Here is a 9,846-nt window from a genome sequence, read left to right as displayed (position 1 = left end):
TTTAAATGGTCTAAAACCCATAACATTGTAGTCATGGCAACCTACTAAACTTTCTCATGCAACTAAAATTTATGGGGAAGGTGGGGGGGGGTGTACATGTCCCATTGTAAAATAAGTGTTTTAAATGTCCTGTACTGCTAATGGATGATGACTTGATATGTTCCAGAGTTTTTCAGTGGAATAACTATGCACTACTTTACATTTCATGGGGATGCACAAAAAAAAAGTATTACATTTTTAGCTGCTGTTTGTACCAACCTTGAATTACATGTTTAACAACAAATCAAAAATCCTATTTCTATTGAGTTTTTAATACTGAGTAGCAACTCTGAAATCTTAATTCCTTTTTTGTTATGATTTATTTGTGTTTACATTTTAAAATTGTTTAACTTTCTTAATTTAGTAATTAAAAAGAGATCATTTTACATTTGAAAATAATAATAATAATAATAATTTGATTTCAGATTGAGTATGAAGCAAAGTAAATATAGTATATAAATTCCCACTCCCAATTCCATCCTTATGGACTTAAACACTAAAGAATGAAAGAAAGCTAAAAAGATCAAGAAAAAAGTTAAAGAAAACTTAAAATTGACATAAAACTTTTCATCTGCAATACTGTTAGAAGATGGAACCATGTCTTTCCATGGTTTTGTGTGAAAATTTTATAGACTAAATTAGAATGGGAAGTCAGATATCTAAGAAATTACTATAGTGTGTTGCTCCCCCAACACTCTATTAATGAGGGACATGTTCCCTAACGCCCATTGGATGTCTGAAACTGCAGACAGTCCCAAAACTTATACATAGGGCTTTTCCCTGTATATACATACCTAGGATAAAGTTTAATATGTAAATTAAGCACAGTAAAAGATTAACAATAAATTTAAAATAGAACAATTATAACAACACATTGTAGTAAAAGTAGTACTTTTGCCCTTTCATTTAAAAGAAGCACTTTACAGATTCTCTTTGGCATATCTGAATGGCCAGCATCATTACTCTTGTGCTTTGGGACCATTATTAAGTAAAATAAGGGTTACTTTGAGCATAAGCACTACAATATTTCAATAATTCATCTTCTGAAATGGCTACTAGAATATGAATGGGCAGGTAGTGAATATAGCATGGATACACTGGACAAAGGGATGAGTCACATCCTGGGTGAAGTGGCATAAGACAGCATGGGATTTTATCATGCTACTCAGAATAGCATGAAATTTAAAACTTATGAGTTGTTTATTTTTGGAATTTTCCACTTAATACTTTCAGACCCTAGTTGACTATGGCTAACTGAAACTGTGGATGAGAAAGACCACTGTAATATGGTTTAAGAAAGTGCTTTTCATTCAACAAACAGCATGATTGAGAAACTGATGGTCTAGGCCAGTGATGGCAAACCTTTAAGAGCTTTCAATGATACAAACAAGTCTGATGTGGCACACATGCCATAGGTTCACCACCACTGGCTAGGCATTATAATGAACTTGACTCTCAACAAGAAAAGTGGGAAACAACCACTTAGGATAAATCAATGGCTTGATGGCAACATTGAGGCCCAGGGTCTTTCTGTCTTTCTGATCTATCACCTGAACACAGTCTCCACTCATAATCCAGAATGATTGCTGGCTCCAGGTCCCAGTTTTTTCACAACAATATCCAACATTAGGAAAGAAATTAGTAGAGATGAGAAGGAATAACTATCACATGGTGATCTCCTTTATTTCTTTTCCAGGAGCCACTATCCCTTCTGCCTTCAGTTCATCCAGATATCCCTTTCTCTTACACTGCATTGGCCAGAACTGAATCACCTCTTTTCCCCTCAGCCAATCAGAAGGGAAGGGAATTTCATTCACTAAAATTGTCACACATCACCTGGGGCAAGGCACATTTCTCCCTCTTTGACAAGAAAAAGAGCAAGCAATAATGGGTCATCAAGCTGACTGACCAACTGACTAACCAATTACTATCCCTCAGAAGTCTGCCCAGCTGTCTGTCCAACTCATAAAGCCCAGATTCTCTCACAAAAAAAGGCTGTACAGTCCTGAGGCTTTAGTCCTATGTTAATTTAATGTGTGCTAATCTTTTGAGATAAAACCGTTAGTCATGTGTTGGCATCTGCAAACTAACACTGACTTCTGGGGAGAAACTCCTGAGGAAGAAAATCACACCACTGCATTTTTCAAAGGTTCAACATCAAAAATTTATCAAGTGTAAAAACCCAGTCTGTTTGATACTATTAAAATGATTAATATTACAAATAGCTACTAAAAACAAGGCACATCTGACAACCTGAAGAATTGGAAGAGGAAGCAAGCATTTTCCTTTCTGAATTAAGAAAAGTTAGTTCCATCATTTGCATTTTCCTCCCTCATGTCCTCTTAATGTCGCTGGCACATTTCTTGATTCAAAGACTTTCCCAAGGATTCTATTTATCAGACAGGTACTGACTTGCTTTTCAGCAGCCCTATCATGGCTGATTTACTAGTATATCCCCCAGAGGCTCTGTGAAATCTGTACAGTGAAAGACCATAGTGCCCCATAATTCCCACCTATTTTAAGTGAAGAAATTAATGCATAGATAGGATCTGACATATGAGTGTTGCTCACCAGTTCACTGTCAGAGCAGGTCTGAATAATTAGCACCAGCAGCTCTTCTTTCCAGATATTAATTCCTTATATCATAAATGTCAGGCCTAGCACAAAGATGCAACTGGAAAACCTCCGAAGGGAAAGAAGCCCATAAATCGTGGAAGCATCACTCTATTTTCCCTCCATTTTACTATCAGAAGGTAAACTCCGGTTGGTGAGATTTAAAATCTGGCTCTCCTCTAATTTATTACTTAGCACTGTATCTTTCCTGAGGCTTTGGGGGGAAAGGTGGGGAGGGTAGGGATAATGGTACATTCAGGGGTAAGAGGGTCACAGAACAATGCAGCAGCTCTCCTGGATAGTGTGTGCCCTGGACCCATGGCACTGCGGTGCACAGTGGGGATCTGGAGAGGGGGGCCGTAGGACACGGCCCCAGGGGAGGGAGGTGTTCCTGTCTAAAATATCTTAGCTCCTGCCCAACCCAGTGAATAAAACAATCTCTTTTATGGTGATAAAATAAGTATAGTATAAGACTGAACGTTATAATTTAATGTTCATAAATTTTAATGAATTTGTGCAAGACCCCAGCCCATAACTAAACACTCTATTCAAACTGAGCACTAGCTCTATATGCAATTAGTAAGCCCACATCCAACTCCATCTCCAAAAACAAGGATGACTCTCCCAATTGCAATAATAGGATCTCTAATTTAGAGAAATTATGAAGAAGTCCTTACTTCCTGAAAAATGACAATCTTTAGAGATCTTTGGCTATTAGAAGATTCCTATTATATTCAGCTTACCCGAGCCTTCCTCCTGTCAATTTGACCTATCTTTCCCTCTGGGATCCTACAGGGTAATTCTATCTTCTTTTTCTTCAAATCACTTGTGTATTTGAAAAGCGCTATCTCAAGCCTCTTGTACTGAAGCTGACCAGCTCCAGGCTCTTTAACTGTTCCTTATGTGACAGAGTTTCAGCCCTTCCTCTTAATAAACCACAGACTGTTTATCATACAGCAAGTTCACCTAAACAGGTAAAATACCATCACAATAGGGGCTGGGGATTTAGCTCAGTGGCACTGCGCCTGCCTAGCAAGTACAAGGTACTGAGTTTGATCCCCGGTACCGCCGAAAAAAAAAAAAAGCACAACAATGAAAATAAAGATACGTCTCATTTCTTGAGCACTTACTACATGCCAAACACTCCATTATTAATTTTACAGTCATTGTTGTATTTCATTCTTACAAAACCACATGCATTTTTTGTTTTGTTTTTGTTTTTTTGGAACCGGGGATCGAACTCAGGTCCTTGCGCTTGCACAGCATGCAGCGAAACCACTGAGCTAAATCCCCAGCCCACCACATGCATTTTTTTATACTCCCAATTTACAGATGAAAACTGAACTCAAAGACGTAAGTCACCACACTTAGGCTCACATGGTTGTATAGAGCAGAGTCAAAATAATTTAGGGTCAAAGCTTTGAGCCCTTGTGTCATCTTGTAACCCAATCCAGAAATATCACTTTCCTACTGTTGTAAATATGGGTGAGAACAAAGTTTTCTTTTTCTGTTGGCTCAAAATTTGTTGTTCTCTTCTGGTTGTTCCAAAATCCATATCTCCAGTCCAAACCATTTTCTTGCTTCTAAAATTCTTACATCCAAATGCTCTCTGGACATGAACCAGTTAGACTATACCTGCTTGCCTCCAACTCAGCAGGTCCAAAGATGAACAATAACTTTTTCTCACACATACGGTCCTCTCCTGCTTCCCCAAAATCAGTAAATGGCTTCACTATTCACTCAGTTGTTTCAGTACAAAAGCCTGAGAGTTGTCTTTGCATCCTCTACCTGCTCCCAAACCCAGGTTATCACCAAGTCCTTAATTTCTCTTCTGTATATTGTTTTTCATCTCTGCCCACTTCTTTCCATCTACACAGTCACTGGTGGAGGTCACTGAAATCTCCCATCTGAATGACTACAACAGTCTCCTACCAGGTCACCAGGTATTTAGTTCTGCCCTCCTCCTGCCTCTTCCATCATTCCTGGAGTGATGCTGGAAGGGACCTTCAGAAAGAAAATCTGATGAAATCACTTCCTGGTCCAAATGTTTTCATGGTTTCCCACCCCACATAAACAATATCCAAGCTCTTTATGTGAATTGCAAAACCCTTTGACACCTACCCTAGTCCTACCTCTCTAATTTCCTCCTTCATTATTCCCTCACACCACAGTTTTAATGACCCTCCTCCCATCCCAACACATGCTGTTCCCTCTCACTAAAATTCTTTCCCCTCCCATTGTCTGGTGACCTAACTTCTACTCACCCTTCCCATTTCAGCTTTGATGTCCCTTTCTCAAGGTGAGCTTCCCTGAATGGATACATATTTATCCTACCATTACATGTGTCATCCTTTATTATTCTTACTTGTTTCCATAAGAAAAGAAATTATTTCTATCTTGTTCATCATTAAATCCTCAACACTGAACAAAAAAAAGTGCTGGAAAGTATTTGTGAAACAAAATAATGAAGGAATGAAATAGTGTGAGTTTTAAAATCCTAGTCGGTCACGATGAACTTGTGTGTTTCCTTCAGCTTGTGTTTGTGAGCTTAGCACTTTGGATTCCAGAGAGGAGGTCACTTTTATCTGCCTCATACCTTCATGTCATTAGGTTCAGTTCAGCATTTCAGGTTGCTGAGATGTTTTTGGATCCTGATTCTCTGACATATTCTTTACATATGAGCTAGCACTCCTAATTTAGAGTTATCTGAAAACTTAATTAGCATAGCTTCTATATCTTCATTAGGCGAGGACAGAGCCTAGAGACACCCATTAGGTACCCACCTCCATTAATCAGCATCCATTGGATATGTTAATTCAATCAAACTCAAATATGCTACGTTTTTTCTCATCCTCAAGAATATCATAGGTAAACTTGTCAAGAATCTTCAAGAGGATGAAACCTAAATAAAGATCACTATAATTCCTCATTCCCATCCATGATTCTCATTTTTTTGGTATATAACATTGGCAGATAATATTATTCAGATAATATCCCCTGCTGGGCATACTCAAGTTTTTGTGAAATTCCCAGAACAACTAAAACTTTTCTTTCTTCTCTCCTAACAATGAAATCACATTTGAAATCAAATGGTGACTGAGGTGCAGTGACAGATGTGACAAGAGTCATGTCTGTTCTGGACTGATGCTCAGATTTGTACTGGGCAGCTGGCTGGCCAGCCAGGGGTCATCCCACCTTACAGCATGTACGCAGTCTGTGCTGAGGCAGTCACCCCCTGCCCTCCCAGAAGAATGCAACATCCTAGCACCTTCTTTCTGTCCTTGACTCTGCTCTCTTCTCACAGGCAGTTTATTTTTCCTAGCCCAGTTTCCTAATGGTCTCCAAACATACTGAGATGAAAAAAACAAAATGATTAAACAGATTCAATCAAATCAATAGGAACTAAACCATGCAAGAACCTTTTACCTGGAGAACTAATATTCTGCCAAAACAATTGCACTATGAAGTGCTAATCACCTACACAAAGCCTCACTGCACTGTCGTAGCTGGCAGCCTCAGAAGCCCTAGAATTGCATGAGCTGATTAATGCCAGCATGGATGATGTCCATGAATGAAGCAGAGATGAGTGAGACAAACATCACCCACAGCACAGCAGAGTGGTTTCAGGATGCATCAAAGAAAGTGAGGCAGAAGAAAATATGTGTTTGTTCATAGTGAGAACACTGTAGCTCCTGATGCTTGCTATGCACTGACAATCAGATCAGTAGGAAACAATGGTGAAGAGGAAACCAGAGAAAACAGCTAGAGCAGAGCCCTGCCCATATCCAGGCAGGGAGGGAAAGTAAATGTGCGAGTGGAATGAGGAAGGCTGGATCTGGTGGTGGGGACTTTTGATCCATTGAACTCAAAAACTAAAAATTAAAGAGAACTTCAATCCACAAACTTGTGACCCAGGGGACATGAAAATTAGCTAGTTATAGTAGACGGTGCTAGTTACTTCCTCTAATGTGTGCCCCCCCCACTTCCTTGTAAAATAATCCTGAATTTATTTTAAGTAGACTACATCGTTATCCAGCTAAAGGATGACATTTCACAGTTTCCCTTCCAGTGAGCCTAGGGTATAACTAGCTTTGGCCAAAGAGCTAAATGAAGAGGTGCTTTGTACTGAGCTCAGGAAACCTTTTTGTAAGGGAGAGTACATTTCTTCTCTCACTTTCTTCCATCCTGCTGCTTAGAATGACAATACAATGGCTAGATTTAAGCAGCCATCTTGGGCCATGAAGTTGCCTTGAGGATAGAAGCCACACAGAGAATGCAACAAAACAAGCACAGTTTCTTGATATTACTGCTGCCATCCTGGCCTAGACTGCCTTTTATGTAGATTTCTTTTATGTGTGAGAGATATAGACTATCTTGTTTAAAATATCATTTTTCAGGGCATTATTATATGCAGTCATATCTCCAAATCATCACTGACCTCCTTCTAAATGTTCATAAAAGATTCAGTCTCAGCCCCACTCTGGCTTCCCAGCCTTATCATAGGGGAACCAGGCCAGTTACCTCAGGCATCATTCTTACAAGGGGACCCAAAGGTAAACTTTTAACCTTTTTTCCAAATAAGATACTGCATAGAGTTTTGGGGACATTTCTGGTCTTCAAAGCATTATTTGTCTTTGTCTGATTCAACCCAAATGTGCCACGATGTTTGGAATCCTATTGTGAAAAATGTTTATTTTTTAGCATCCCAAGAATGTCAAATAAATTGAAATGACCCAGAATCCAATGAAGGCTTTCCTGCTGCATCAGTTCCTCACCAGTAGTTCTCTAGAGCCTGTTCTGAGGCTTTTATAGTCATTCATTTCCCACAACCACACTTAGAACAGGGTCAGAACAAAGGGATGTAAACCTGGCTTTCCAGTGAAGTTGAAGTTTGATAATCTAAAGCTCATGTGTCTGAGGAAAGGGGAGTGAGGACAGATTGTAAGGCAGCTTGATTGCTGTGCCTCTGAGTCAGGGAAGAGCGAGGTGGGCTCCATGCCTCTGACAGAATTCAAGGTGAGTCAGAGGACAATGCCACCTGAGAAGGGAGTTGGACCACAATCATAGTCCTCACTCGGGACCTGCCCTTGCAAGAAATGCTTCTTGCTTATTCACACATACAGTCACAGTCTTCTGAGGAGAGACTGCAGGGACCAAGCTCAGGTGCTACATTCTGCAAAATACCTCTGCAATGGAAAGATACTTCGGGAAAGCTAGAGCCCAGGGAGGGAAAGTCGCCATGGGAATCACTGTGGACGATAGGCTGAGACCTTCTGACTGTCCACATCTCACTCTGTAGGCAGCATCACTGTCTGTCTGATGGAAGAGCTGGTAGGTCAGATAGCCATTCCTACTGCCCTGCTGAGGGAATGTAATACTCCAAAAGATGGTCATTCCAAGAAATTCTCTGTGGAGAAAAAGGATTGTCCTCCCTTGTGTTGAAAAGGTAAAAGTCATATCCCCCAAACAGTTTAGTCTCTTACTAACTCACTCAGATCTGTCATTATGAATTCATCTATAGCTTTCTAAAAAGCCTTTATGCTTTCAATTTCTTTCCTCTTGGGATACATGTTCCATGGTTTCATTATCCATAATTTAAAGGGGCTGGTAGTTCCACTGATTTGTTCTAAATTCACTCAGCATTTTCAAGACTGAATAATGTAACGTTTTTAATCAGGTCAACTATCATGCAACAATATCTACCAGTCACAGGGTTATTATTAAACTTCAATTAGAGTCATTGCCCATCTGGCACTCACAAAACAAACTGAGCCTGATTTCAGGGACCAAATGGTACCCATTCCTCTCCATCTTCTTGAAAACTCTAGAGAGCCATTGTTTGGGCCTCTAGGAGCAACTGGAATTTCCATCCTCTCTAGGAGATGAGACCAAGAAAGACCACTCTCTAAAGAAAGTGTAAGGAAACCATTTGGTAGTACTTTCAGCAAAGCAAATTAAGTGGCTTGTGTCCTTCAGTGTTACCTCAGCACCTCTCTGGGCATCTACCATGTCCCCATCGCAAAAGTTAAACTCTTCAATTTCAAATCAGGAAGCAAGATAATCCTTACATAAGCCATGGTGGCATATACCTATAATCTCAACTGCTTGGGAGGTTGAGGCAGAAGAATTGCAAGTTTGGGGCCAGCCTGGGCAATTTAGTGAGACCCTGTCCAAAAAATAAACAAAGCATCTTTAACCAAATAGAGTAGAGCAAGCTCAGGAGCCATATCTGAGCCTCTCTCCTGGGTACAGAACTGAATTGTCTGCTATGTCAACATCTATCCTTTGTGAGTTCTCACGATGTTGCTTTCCACGATTTTGAGTGACCCTATCATTCTTCCAAGCAATGGCTGAACAAAAACAGGTACATTTCCAAATCCAAAAATAAAGAATAGTAGACCATAAGAAGGTGTTTTAAGTAGTTTCTAGATGTTAAAGATATCTCAATTCTCCATATTTGAGCTTCATCCCTTTCTTATATATTTTAATTTGGAAATTATGAATGAATTAAAATAATTCTCCCATGTCTCCTAGTTCTTACCTAACAACAAATAGGTTTTTCTTCATCTGTTAGTGATTCTCATCAGATGTACATTATGATCAGAAGTACATTATGATCAAGCTACAGTGAGACTCTTGTGACTTAATTGTTAGGAATCAATATTGTTCTTCTGGAAAAACAGATTCTAAAATATGAAGCAGGTGTTGGTTGGCCATGCATTCACTTCATTTAGTTGAACAGTGATGATGATATTCTGAGTCACTGCGAATTGTCATTTCAAGGCATTGGTTCTCTACCATTACTGGATGCCTCATTCTGACCTAGAGTGGCTTTTCTCCTAGTTAATTTATAATGAGTTTTCTGTTAGCACTCCTTAAATATAAAGCCATCTATGTCATTCTCCAATCTTATCACTTTCTAAAATATAATCAACATGGGTTCATGAGTTTGGAGAAGCTATAAAACCCAAATCCCATAGAAACTGGAAGCACAGGTGACCATGAGAGCTGATTATCTTTTGGAATTGCTAGTGCAAAGCATTGTGCTAGATGCTAAGGGGAATAGCATTTGTATAGGTTTCACCTTCTACTTTTGACCTTAAAACCTAAACATGTAAAAATCTTAGGATACATTGTTAACATCATTACATGATGAGCTCAAAGAGTCAATAGAACATAACACAGGCTCCTTAG

Source organism: Heterocephalus glaber, unplaced genomic scaffold (genome assembly GCF_053883595.1).
Source record: "Heterocephalus glaber isolate CG9 unplaced genomic scaffold, H.glaber_assembly_v1.0 deba00001463, whole genome shotgun sequence".
Classification (NCBI taxonomy): Eukaryota; Metazoa; Chordata; class Mammalia; order Rodentia; family Bathyergidae; genus Heterocephalus; species Heterocephalus glaber.
Note: the sequence above shows the minus strand (reverse complement) of the source record.